This window comes from Sciurus vulgaris (assembly GCF_902686455.1).
Source record: "Sciurus vulgaris genome assembly, chromosome: 8".
NCBI classification, from domain to species: domain Eukaryota; kingdom Metazoa; phylum Chordata; class Mammalia; order Rodentia; family Sciuridae; genus Sciurus; species Sciurus vulgaris.
Window position 1 is genome coordinate 26,884,940 of NC_136468.1, and position 13,931 is coordinate 26,898,870.

General features: G+C 36.1%; 1 protein-coding gene across 5 annotated transcripts in view; it reads left to right on the forward strand.

Annotated features, from left to right (window-relative positions):
- Positions 1-13,931, forward strand: part of GRM8 (glutamate metabotropic receptor 8) — a 777,053-nt gene that overhangs the window by 289,064 nt on the left and 474,058 nt on the right. The window lies entirely within an intron of this gene.

Sequence of the window (13,931 nt, forward strand, 5' to 3'; positions counted from 1 at the left end):
GAATTGAATACCATACTAAGTATTTAATTTTGTTTGTTTTGGTACTGGGGATTGAATTCTTGAGTATTTAACCACTGAGCCACATCCCCAGCCCTTTCTATTTATTATTATTATTATTATTATTATTATTATTATTACTTTTATTTTGAGATAGGCTTTCACTGAGTTGCATAGGACCTAACTAAATTGCTTAGGATGACCTCAAACTTGCAATTCTTCTGTCTTAGCCTCCCAACCTGCTGCAATTACAGGCATGTGCCAACCTGGCCCTAAAATTTAATTTTATATGCAATTATTTAGGGGGGAAAAAGAAGGAACATTTACCTTAAAATATTTCTAAGTATTAGTATTTTAGTGTTAAATTGTCTTTTTCTCTGTGTGTGCTTCTGGGGATTAAACCCAGAGCCTTGTGCAAGCACTCTACTGTAGAGCTACAGCCCTAACCCTGGAGTATGTCTTTAGGTTTGAGAGTAATATTGTGTGCCAAATCCAATACCAAGTACTTTACATATATTAATTCCTATTTCTCACAACAATTTTATGATAGTAATTGTACCCATACCCATTTTAAAGATGAGAAACAGAAACTTAGAGAAGTTTAATAGCTTGCCCAAGGTCACAAAGTTAGTAAAAGGCAGAACCAGGATTCAAACCATGATCAGCTGAGCCAGTATCTCATTTGGAAGACTTTGGCTATAACAATAACTTAAATAAACAAAATGTCTTTTTAAATTTCTCACATTAAACTTTCTGCAGGCATGGAATCGCTCGTGCTGGTTTAGTTGTTAAACATTCTATTTTAACCTTGGTTCCACTGTCCCCATCGAGTTGGCATTTCATTTTCATTCTTGTTGTTTCGTGGCTACAAAATGCATAATGCAGGGCCAACTATCATATTCAGGACAGAAAAATGCAGGGGCTTTTTTATATCAAGAAAACAAAATCTTTTTGAGAAACCCTCTGCTGGATTTTGCTTATATCTCACCAGCCAGGTACTCTTGCATCCCCAGATGCAAGAGTAGCAGAGGAGTAAGCATTTAGTGGTCTTAACCACAGAGGAATGTGGCTGGGCCAGCAAGTGACTCTTTGGTTGGCAAACAAGTGTCTGACACAATAAATATTACATAATGCACATCTTGTCAGGTAGGTACTCTTGAAATTTATGCATAAATTTTAATGACAGTGATTGAGATGAGAAGAGGAAAGAATAATTCACTTCCCAAGGGCGCTTTAATTCAAATTTCCAGCAGAGGGCTTTGGATGCTCTTCTCTACCCTCCTCTCTCTCATTTTTGCAGAAGTTTACTGTCTTTACTGAATGTGTCCCTGCAGTGGGCACAGTAGTGTGCAACTTGTCAGGCTGTAAGGGTAGCAAGACAGAGGGACAGTAAACTGATCATACCTGCTGTCTTGGGGCTTAGTTGGGAGATATGACAAACAGAATATAAAGTTTAGAAGACAGTATGATCAGAGTTGCTGATTTCATCTTATCATCAAAGTTTTAAAAAAGGAACTAGGTTTGAATAGTTGTGCAGAGTTATAATTTATTTTCTTCTTAACCTCTAGCTTAATACTCAGAATAATCTGAAAGATACCAACAACAAAACCATATGTACCAAGACCATGATAAAAGGTGAGGAGAATTAAGGAAATCTAACTGAAAGTAACAGTTCTTGATAAAGTTGTAGCTTGTTTCTGTTTATCAATCTAGTTATGTTTAAATTATTGTGCCTTAAGAGCTTCAGTTTGATCTCAGCATTTAGCAAGGGTTAATACGGTGAGAGTAATGACCAAATGATCATCTTTATGTCTGGTACTTCTGGAAATTTTTATAGATAAAATGTAGTTTTATGTGTTGGAACAAGGTTAAGTGGTATCATTCATCTATTCAAACAATTGCATACTGATGCACAATCTGCCCAGAAATACATCAAGCCTCAGGGCTACAAAAGTCATGGTTCTTATACATGGGAGCTTGTGGTTTAGGAGGGAACCGGTCTTCCAATGACCATTCATCTCTCTCATTATGGTCCTACTGGTTCCACCATGTGCCAAATCCAATTTTAACTATTTGAGTGAATTGACTGGCCAAATTAGGCAAAAAATGCAAAATGAGCAGTTAATAAAAACACAGACTACATATGTATAAACTGACACATACTCACGTGTATTCCTGGCATCCAAGATGAAATAAAGAATTATTTATGTCAACTAAAATTCTGCTCTTCATTACTATATGTACTAAGAACTCACTGTCAGTGCCATTAAATTTGACAAAAATCTGGGAATTATTAATACGATTTAAAAATATGGTTTTACTAGCAAAACATTGTTCATACAAGTACACCTATTAGCATTTTTACCACAAAATGGGCCTGTAATTCATAATTTGACAAGTGAATGTTGCTGAATGAAAACAAATAAAGCACCATTTCTCTGCAGAGTTATATTTTCCAGGAATCAGTAGGACTTTTAAAACTGAATTTTTTTCCACTTATAAAAACAGGATTTATTTTAGAAAAGTTATAGTTTGGGTTGGCTAATAAGTTTAGTTAGGTTCAAATTTTTGTGCCTTCAGGGCTTTTATATCAACTTTGCTTGGAATATTTAAAGTGGTATGTGAAAGGTTTCTAATGGTGAATCTAAATCCTCTGTTAAACCGTCAAGTTGTTTTGATATCCCTTTCGCAAAGTGACTTGACATTATTTCTTGTGGAGAGCAGTGGGCTAGTTGACTGGGAAAGGATGCTGTGAAGTTTGGCTGTAAGTGATTTGGTTGTGGTAGCTTGGTACATATTCCTTGACTTTCAACTTGAAATGCTCAGTGCACCTGTGCTGGCCCTTCTTCAAATGAGGGACTTCAGTGTTTTAAGTTCAACATTCCCAAATGTTTGAAAGCTGAATGCCAGGATGGGGGTGGGCCATTCATTATTGTATTTGAACGTGGTATCATTTCCTTTAAATCACACACTTATTTAAATTTGTTAATTTAAAATTGGAACCAGTGCCTCCTCCTATAGGTAAAGAGAAGAAATCTATTTAAGGGTTTAACTTAATAAGAAATCAATTTAGCTCTTTGGCTGCTGGGTAATTTATAACCATGTTTTATCTGTTCAGGTTCAGGTGTTGGAGACACAACCATGAAAAAGATATGCTCCCTGCCTCTAGCGAACTTAATGTTTAATGTGCCAAAATCATGGTAGGTGTTGCTGTAGGAAAAGCACAGAGTTTGGGGAATGCACAGCCAGAGATTACATGAGTCAATGGGATGAGGGTCAGAAGACCTTGGTTATCTGTGTGAGGGAGTTGCAAAGCAATTGCTGATGCAAAGTGATCTCTGATCTCAAAGTTTTTCTTTCTTTCTTCTTTTTTTTTTTTTTTTTTTTTTTTTCTATTCATGGTGATTGAACCCAGTGCCTTGCACATGCTGGGCAAGACCTCTACCACTGAGCTCCATCCCCAGACCTCAAAGGGAAAATTTTTCAAATGATTAAAATCTCTAACACTCTTATGTTTCATTATATTCTAAATATGAAGATAATTTTGAATATTAAAGGTAATCTACTAAAGTGCTTAAGAAAACAAACTCTCAAGTTCAAATTCTGATTTTGCCTTTTACTAGTTCTAGGGACTTGGGCAAGACACTTGAGCTCTCTATGCACAGTATTGCTGTTCATGAACTGGGGATAATGATACTACCTAACTCAAAATATTGTTAGGAGGACTGAATGAATTTAATATTTGTAAAATGCTTAGAATAATACCCAGTATAGCAAGTGCTATATTACTGTTTGTTAAATACATATTTTCAGTTCCATTCATTTATTTGCAAATGCCATATTATTATTATTCTTTATGGCTGAATAATATTTCACTGTGTATATATACCACAGTTTCTTTATCCATTCATCTGTTGAAGGGCATCAAGGTTGGTTCTACAATCTAGCTATTGTGAATTGAGCTGCTATAAACATTGATATGGCTGCATTACTGTAGTATGCTAATTTTAAGTCCTTTGGGTGTAAACCAAGGAGTGGGATAACTGGGTCAAAAGGTAGGTCCATTTCAAGTTTTCTGAGGATTCTCCACACCGCTTTCCAGCGTGGTCGCATCAATTTGCAACTCTACCAGCAATGTAAAAGTGTTCCTTTTCCCCTACATCCATGCCAACATCCATTATTGTTTGTGTTCTTGATAATAGCCATTCTAATTGGAGTGAGGTGAAATCTTGGAGTTGTTCTAATTTGCATTTCTTGGAGAATATCATGCTAAATGAAATAAGTCAATCCCAAAAAACCAAAGGTCAAATGTTTTCCCTGATAAGTAGATGATGATAGGTGATAGAGGTGGGGGCGTGGGGAGTGAGAGAAGAATGGAGGAACTTTAGAATATGTAGAAGGAAATGAGAAGGAGGGGGTATGAAAAATGGTGGAATGAGACAGACATCATTACCCTATGTACATGTATGATTACACGGATGGTATGAATCTACATCATGAATAACCATAGAAATGAAATGATGTACCCCATTTATGTACAATGAATCAAAATGCAGTCTGTAAAAAATTTTAAAAAAATTAAAAAATATATAAATATTTTCATACAAATGTAGAATCATTTTAACACAAGTAAATATGTCCCTATTACCTGTGGTGTAACTTATGCATGGGTACATATCAAAGTCAATAAGATAATTCTAATGGCCCAAAGTTCCAGTAAAATGGCATTGGGAAATGGGCTAAATATTATGATCTAGTCTTATCTAGAGGAGGGAAATTGCTTATGTATATTATGTATATTAACATGTATATATTTCTAATTTTAAACATTTTAAAAGGGATCTGAGTGACAAATAAAATAGTTGGAATAGCCTCTCAGAGTCCAGTACATTCATGGTAATAGAAACAGTTATTATGTGGAAAAGTAAAAGCAATATGAACTTTGGTAACTTTAAACATCAGTTAACTTCTATGTTTCTTTTAGGACATATTGTAACTGCAGGAATTAATTTAACTGCGATAAAATATGTCAGAAAGCTAAAGCGAATATCCTTTCCTTTGATTACTAGAGCAGGTTATAATAATAATAAAAGGTCCTTGAATTTTCTTTAAATGTTTAACCCTCATGAGAAATGAATCAGTTATTTTTGAAAAGGTGATTAGAACATTCTAATACAGAATGTTTTAGGAGTTCTGTTCTAATTACTAATAAATTCAAGAGTTTTATTCTCAGACCTTTAAAATAGGAGAAATAAATCTAGTTTTAGAACACAATAATTGAGTGAGTTTTCTCTTTTAATTTTTTATCACTTTAGCCAGTGGTAAAATTACATTAGCTCCCATGATCAAAAGCTGGGCTGCTTTTAGTTTGTGGATGTCAGTCTGGAAGCTGCCAGCTGGAAGCCATTCTGTGACTAATCCAGGCTGTTGAGCTTCAGAACCTATGGAGAAAGTCGTAACATGGATTTCCTGTGGGTGGGGAAGAAATGGGAACAGTATGTGAAACTGGTCAAAATATGCTAAAATAGTTTGTTTGTACTTCTTAAAACACCCATTTGTGGCAGTGAACTCAGTTATCTCTAAAAGCTTTTCTTCTTTCTTTATTTTTGTGTGTATTCCTCTTCATATAAAAGAAAAACTGGGTGGAGACCATGGGAGGAAAGTGATTAGGGAATTTTAACTAGGTAAATTGAGGAGATATGCAGGTATATAATGTTACATGAGCCTTTCCTGAGAATTAAAATAATTTTCAGAGACCAAAGAGGTTATAATTCTTACTCCTCTAAATGAAATGGTCATATTAATAACAGAAGTATTCAATTCGAGGTTTATTTTTTCAAAGTAATAAAGTTCATGAAAAAGGAATCTGATTCCACAGATAACAAGGAGGCATGGTAGATTCCTGGGTATGGATAGGGACATGAATTTTTTCTTATTAATACAATCCTTATCTTCCCTCTGAGCCAACTACCTTCCCCTGGCTGCCTGGGATGGTAGAGGGAAGGGAACAAACAGGGCAGATGAGACACAGGGACACTAACTGTGAGAGGTGGGCATGGCTACTACACATGATGAGCAGTTGAGAAATGCTACCATCAGGCCGAGCAACTCCATGGCTTCTAAGACAGCAGACTCAACATGGCATAGGAGAAGAGCTACTGCTTCAGGAAAGGGTTCCTAGCTTTACCAACGATGGGGTTCCCAAACACAGTCCCAGTTCCAGCCCCAGCGTCGGCCACCCCAACCATGATAGCTCTAGCTTCAATGTCCTTAGCTGCTGTGTTGATGTTCCTTGAAATGGTGCTGGTTTGGAAGCTGTGACTGCAGATAAATATGATCAGAGGACATGGGGCTGCTGAAGCTATTGTGTTAGTGTCTCCCATTGTTTCAGTGCTGATGTGGAAAGTGGTTTACGAGGCACCTGAGAGTTACCTCTGATGAGGAAGAGGGTGGAGATGAACTTGGCAGTATTTTCAGGAAGTAAAGGACTGTGGCAGGAGTTGCTCCAGTGCAGAGAAGGCAGAGACGGGCAATGAAAAACTATTTTAAGATTAATGATGATTTAAGCGCATGATCAGTTGCAAGGAAAAGAAATTGAGACATTAAACCCTCTGAGGAGGTTGTTTAGTAATCCAGGTATGAAAAATGACAGCTTAGATTGTATGGCCCAACAGGAAAGGAAGAACCATAAAAGTTTAAGAGAGATTCCAAATATGTAATGGCAAGATTGAGGAGCTGGTGGGGTGGGATCTTCCAAAAGGCAATGTTTAGTGATTGGTTGTACTGTTTGGGAATATAAAAAGCTAAGTGTAACATTTAAAACCGTGGTAATCAAAACCATAAAGTGTAGAGAAACTTCTAAGAGGAGATCAAGGACAGGCAAGAATTAAACTGTGGGTAAAAGTTCTAAAGAATCAAAGGCAGAAGAAAGATTAAACTCAAGTAAAACCAAAACCGTCAGTGACTTCCATTGCAGAACATGAAGAGAAATAGGCCAGCTGCTATGGGTTTGGCCTTGTCTGCATGAAACAAAGCATCTTGTTACAATAGGGCTAAAAGGGAGATCAACTAGCATTGAAGTTCACAATTGAAATAATCTTTCCCAACAGCTGTTGACCTTCTTATTCTTGGTTTTCTCACTAGAAAGCAAACTGTGACGGGAGGTACCAGGTCTGTTTTGCCCATGGTTATGTGCAATAGATATACAAGGAATTGATACATATTTGACAAATGAACAAATTGTTAAACATTAGCACACCCTGATCTTCAGTGGGAGATAAAGTCTGCCAAACTCTAAGGATAGCTAGTGTTTGCCTGGTCAAGAACAAAAGGGAATCCTGGAGTAGCATTGTCCCATGGAATGTGATAAAAAAGATGGATGGATAGCATAGCCACTGAGCAGCTGAAATGTAGATAGCATAATGTAGGAGCTGAATTTTTAATTTTATTTAATTTTAATTATCTAAACTTAAATAGCCACATATGACTAGAATCTATTGTATTGGGCAGCACAGGTATATAGGACAACTTCACCAGTTAGGAAAACATCTGTCTCCTCTGGGAAGATCTTACCTGTGCCACAGCAATGACTATGTTAGGGCCAAAATCAGAGTGTGCTTGCAAAAGAAATAAAAGATTTGCTACTGGGGCTGCTCTTTAATTAATCCTGAGCCCAAAGGACAGAATTCAGTTGCCAGGCCCACATGAGGTCCAGTCTATGTCATCAGGGAAGGAGAGCAGAAAGGCATTTGGACCCACAGCCCTAGGTAGCAATGAAGTTGAATTTACCCTGAGGGTCTTTGTGAACATATCTGTTAGGAATCTGCAAGTGCACAGGAGAGGTCTTTGTAGATGACTGGATGTAATTCAGGTTTCACAGATTATGCTCACTTTCTTTTTGTACCAACATTAACAATAATTGTATCCAATGACTAAAAGATGGACTAGGCACATATTCTCTTAACTCAGACACCCATGAATTCAGTTTGGAAAAGGAACATCTTTAAATATTGTAAGTATACTAGATGCTAAAAAATATGTATTTAAAAAATATTAAATTAGCTATATATACATCACACTTTATTCTGTATATCTAATTGATATTAGGAAGATTACTACTAGTATTGTGTTTTCTATTTTAGCAAATTCTCCTGCTTCTTAGGCAAGTATTAGAATTATTCTGATTCCCTTCAGTTTCCTGTAGCTGGGCTATAGGGGAGGAGGGAGTCGTTTAGTGGTGTGTTAAACTTGCCTTGTGTTCAGAATTCAGCCAGCAATAATACATATCAATATCATGTATTGAACTGTGTGCAGGAACAGATGTTTGGCATGTAGCAGGCTGCTTTGGGGAATACTCTCTATTGAAGAAAGTAAAGTATGCTTCAGATCTGTTCACATAATTTATGAAAGTGAATAGGGATTTCTCACAAAGGAAGAATGCAGGACAGACTATTTTATTCAGCAAGATAAAGTGAACTGTGAACAAATTCCCCAAAGTTGGTCAGCATAGCAAAGAACAAAGAGATATTAGTGCATTCCTGGGAAGGAGATTAGTTCTCTAAAGAGCAAACAAGCCAGAAAGGAGTCTCTTAGGGTTTCCTGAAGACTTGCTTCACCTCCTGAGGCTATTTGTTTTCATCATTTTTATAAGAGAAAATCTTTTGCAAGAATCTAATTTTCAGCACAGGAAAATGCTCGAGTATTGAATCTTGAGGTCTGGAGGAACTTTCAAAGATTATCTAGTCCTAACAGCTGTATCATGGTTGAGTTAGTTTTGTGAAAGGCTTGCCAAGGATCATCCAATCAGGGCTTCAACATCTGGAGCGAGTTGTCGGAGCTCCCAGGCTGGCCATTTTGTCCTTGGAGAACTTCGACATGAAATGTTGCTGCCTTCCATTCGTCTAACAACCTTGTAACCACTGAAATCAAACCCAATGCTTCCAATTCTTTTTCCTATTAAAGTTCGTAGGATATTTGAACGTGATGATCAGATCTACAGGTTAAATGTGCTCAATAACTTAGAGAAGTTCTCGGGTGTTATTGATTTGGCTTTTTGTACTTCTTGGGTCCCTCCTGAATGTGCTCAGTGTACTCAGGCTTGTACTGCAGTCCTTCAAGGGTGGTCTGGGATAACACGGACACAGTGGGTTTTGGCTTCTCTCTATGTATATTTTCTCCTCTCCTTTCTCTCCTCCCCTGCCTTTTTCTCTTCTTTGTTCCTTCTATTCCCCTTCTTGCCTCCTTCCTTCCCACCCTTCCTTCTCCTTCCCTCTTACCTCCCATTGATACTGCACTACATTTATTCATTCAGTCATTCAACTATTATTTCATTTACTGTTGATTCAAATTAACCTTTCTGTAGACTAAAATCTCTAAGCCTTAGTTTTCTGTGTTGCTTTGAAGCCACATATTTCCCATTCTGTACAGAAAAACTCTTCTTTTGGACTTATTTACTTCATTTTACATTTATTTTGATTACTTTTTATCAGTAGTAGCCCTACCTTCCAACCTCTCAGTTTCTTTTTCAAACTCAATTTAATCATCTAATACATCTGTTCTTCCTTTTATAAATTTTTTGATATCCTCTCTATATGCTGATGCAGAACATTGAATAAAACATTGAAACAGAACCCAGGCAAGAGTCCTTATGATGCTGAACTCTAGATCTGAATTGATGTGAGCTCATTAATTAGGACCCTCTGTGTGGCTGTTGAAAATGTTCATGTCCTTAACATACTTACTCTGCTCTGTCTATGAGGATTCACTGGAAGACCTAATGGTCCAGTTGGAGGTGGTGTGTGCTGGGTCATCTTCACTTTCTATAATTCCAGGAATTATATCAAAGAAGAAAAGGGCACTTTGACTATTTTTATTTCCTCCTGAAGTCACTGTGTCATCTTATCATTAGTTTGTGTCTTCTGAGGCGAATAATAACCTTTGATTCCTTCATAGACACATATGAGTCAAAGAAGGATATTGACAACAGATCGAACAGTCAGATAATTATTAGAAACAGTGATGACATTTTATGGGAGTACAAAACAGAAAAACAAATTACTTTGATATATCAAGTGGAGCTACTACTTTCTCATCAGCAGAGGACTTAAAATAATTGATGTTTTGATTTAAATAATCAGAACCTCTGAATTGCTGCTAATGCTTATTTAGTAAGGGTTTTCTTTTATTTTTCAAATAACTGAAAATATTTAAAACCATTAACTGTATCAATGTCATGAAACTTCAGGAGATTTATATACATTTTGTTGAAAATAGAACAGGTGCACAAAGAATCCCTTAATAAAGATAAAACCCTTATGGATGTGCAGTAATAGGCCAGTTGGGTAAACCAAATTGAAGAATATGCACAGTGATAAACTGAATTGAAGAATTTCAAGACTAGACTTTGCTTTCTTATACAGAAAGTGGGGGCTACATTAATTTCTCAACTAAGTCTCTGAACACAAAATCAGTAAAAACACACAAAAAACCCAGAGCCTTGTCATTTCTAATATCATAAAACAGGAACTAGTTTTCTATAAAGATATGGCTATTTCCTTATCATTCAAGCTGAAAGATATTCTCTATAACCAGTGTGACTACTTCTAAGTTGTCATTATTCAGGTGATGAGGTTTTATATTATACTATCTTCTACATGTGCAGGCATTTAAATTAGACATTTTTAAAAAATCAATATTCTGTTTTCTTTTTGGAAATCTTTGGCCATTTTTTGTTAAGTTTTCTGATATCTTGGATTTCCTATTCTATAATTACAAACATGAAATTTTGAGAACGTCATAGTTTTAAAAATAGTATTATAATAAATCTTTAATGTATAGTTAAAGTAATTTAATATTTAATATGGTTGATACCAAAAGAAGTTTCCAAGGTAAAAAAATACATTTTTGGAAATGTAGATTTCCTTGACAGAATACATGTGTTTTCAATACAGTGAGAAAATGAGAAAATCACCCATGCTCATGTATTTTTTAGCTTTAATTATTTTTGCTATGATTTGTTGCTATCTGGACCTTACAGATCTGTCCTTGCACTCCCTGTCTTAAGTTTCTCAGGTTATTCTGTCCATCTGGTTTGAATATTAGAAAATTAATAGTGATCTTACCCATTAAAAGAGGGACTGTGTGTCCCTCTAGCTTTTCATTCCTGTGACCAGAATATCCGAGAACAACTTAGAATCAGCAAAGTTTATGTTGGGCTTACAGTTTCAGAGGATCACTCCATGGTTGGTGACTCCATTGCTCTGGGTCTGAGGTGCGGCATAATAGCGTGGTGGAAGGACATGACAAAGAAATACTATTTAATTCATGGCAGCCTTGAAGCAAAGAGCGTGAGGAAGGGGCCAGGGATTAATATAGTCCAAGGTCATATTCACAGTGACCCACTTCCTCCAGCCATCCCCCACTTGCCTACAGTTACCAACCAGATTTCCATTCATCTATCAATGGGTTAATCCATTTGCTGAAAAGCTACTACTTTCTCATTGGCAGAAGACTTGAAATAATTGGTATTTTAATTAAAACAACCAGAACCTCTGAGCTGCAATTAATGCTTATTTGTTAAGGGTTTTCTTTTATTTTCCAAAAAAGTGAAAATATTTAAATCATTTGCTACATCAGTGTCATGAAACTTAAGGAGATTTATACAGAGTGTGGTCAAATCTAGCAAATGTATTCATCTATTGATGGGCTCAGAACCCAAACCATTGTCTAAAACCCACTTGATGCATTGAGAATATACTTCCAAAACATGAACTTTTGGGAGGATATTCCAGATTAAAATCATAACAGACTAGGTAGTAATGAGATAGGTTAAGAGTAGCCATGCAATTAATTCAACATTTCATTAGAGGTTTACATATATACATAGAATTTTTAGAAGTTAAAATGAATATTATTTTTTTGGTATAATTATTTCATGTGCATGGAGACAACCAGAGACTGTTTGTCAAAGTTATTAGAAATTCTGAACTCTCAAATAAAAGTGTCAGAAGATATTGCCTTATTCTGTGTTGTATAACAGAACAAATGCATTTCCTGTGGGTGGGGGCAGTAACATCAAGTTGAGGTTGGGTCCATTGCCTCCCGTGCCTTCATCCATGAATCCCAAAGTGAAGGGAAACTGTGATTCCTATAAACTTGATAGAACAACCAGATTATGCAAAATCAGGGTTTTTTTTACAGCAATTTACAAATATTATTTAAATATCAAGATAGGAAATAAAAACCTTCTAGGTCTAAGTCCTGGTAAATGTGGTTAAACTTCACCATCCTCCCTTCTCCCTGGAGTATAAATCATGTTTGCCTTCCTAGAAGAACTCCCCCAACAATCCTCAAATTTCGAGACTGAATTAATGTTTATGGGGAAAAACACCCAGAAAAACTGTCATGGCCCCTAACCTCGACACCTTTCTGCTGACTGCACTGCACTGATCTGATGCCACATCAATGGAATGACTTGTTCTCATTGTGTGGGTAACTGCTCCTCAGTGGGGAAGTCCTCTTCCAAGTTTAGAAGTTGGATGCTATTATACCAAGAGGGGATATTTTTGTTTCATTAACAGTCTCTGGCAGATTATGGTATTTGGGCTATGTTCTAGTTTTGAGAATGGGGCTTCCAGCTGTGGACTCTCTTGACTTCAAGGCATCTGAACTTTGAGTCCCCTTTGCAGCTTCCATATTCTTAAGAAATGTTTTTATTAATTGTTGATGGACCTTTATTCTGTTTACTTATTTATTTGCGGTGCTGAGGATTAAACCCATTGCCTCACACATGCTAGGCAAGTACTCTACCACTGAACCACAACCCAGCCCCAGCTTCCACATTAATGAGTTTAGTGGATTTGTTTCAAAATTGTACAACTCATAAAAAGGGAAGAAAACCTCAGTTCATATCCTTACCTACTGTATTTCACAAATTTCAGGATGTACATTTTTTTTTACATTTCTTAATTCTGGATATTCTTTCTATTAGTTTCATTCTGATATTAAAAAATAAATTTCATGTATTTGAGGTTTACATGATGATATACATATATGTGTGTGTGTGTGTATATATTTATATATATACAGTAAAGTGGTTAGTATAGTGAAGCAAATTAACAAGTCTATAATCACACAGTTACCTCCCCCGCTTTGTGATAAGTTAAAATTTACTTCTTTAGCAAAAATTCCCAAGGCCATTTTATTAACTGTAGTCCTCATGTTGTAATGAGATCTCTAGACATTCATCTACATAGGTTTTTCTTTGTGTCCTTTGATTTACATCTCTCGATTTTCTGCTCCCTCTCTGCCTTTAGTAATTCTTTAATTCTGTATGGATGACTTTAAAAAAAAAATATCATTTTTTATAAGTGAAGTCATGTAATACTTTTCTTTTCATGTCTGGCTTATTTCACTTAGCATAATCATGGCTTAATTGTACATTTTTTTTTTCTTGTTGACATGTCAGACTGTGATGCATATGACAGTCAATCAATGAAATACTGATTATGTCAGAATCTCTGAGTGGGTGGGTGATTATTTGTGTGAATTTTACAAAAGCTCTTCAGGTGAGTCTGTTGCATATCACTGGTTATTAAAACATTGAACGGGATGTTCTCAGTTAACAATAATAATAAATTGACCGCTTCCTTTATTGAGTTTTCCTTTGCCAGAAACAACTCTAAGCACTTCCCATACTTTAATCTCTTTTAATTCTCACAGCAAACCTATGGATGGGTATTTTTTTATGCCCCTCTAGAGATTAAAAACCGAGGCTTACAATGGTGGTGTAAAGATATCCACTTATTAGTGAGAGAGCCAGAATTCAAACACAGGTGGGTTTCACTCAGGGACTTTAACCACCATGTGGTATATAATGAGTCTTAAAAATGTGATCTCAGACTAGCAGCATCAGTCTCTCTTGGGGACACACTAGA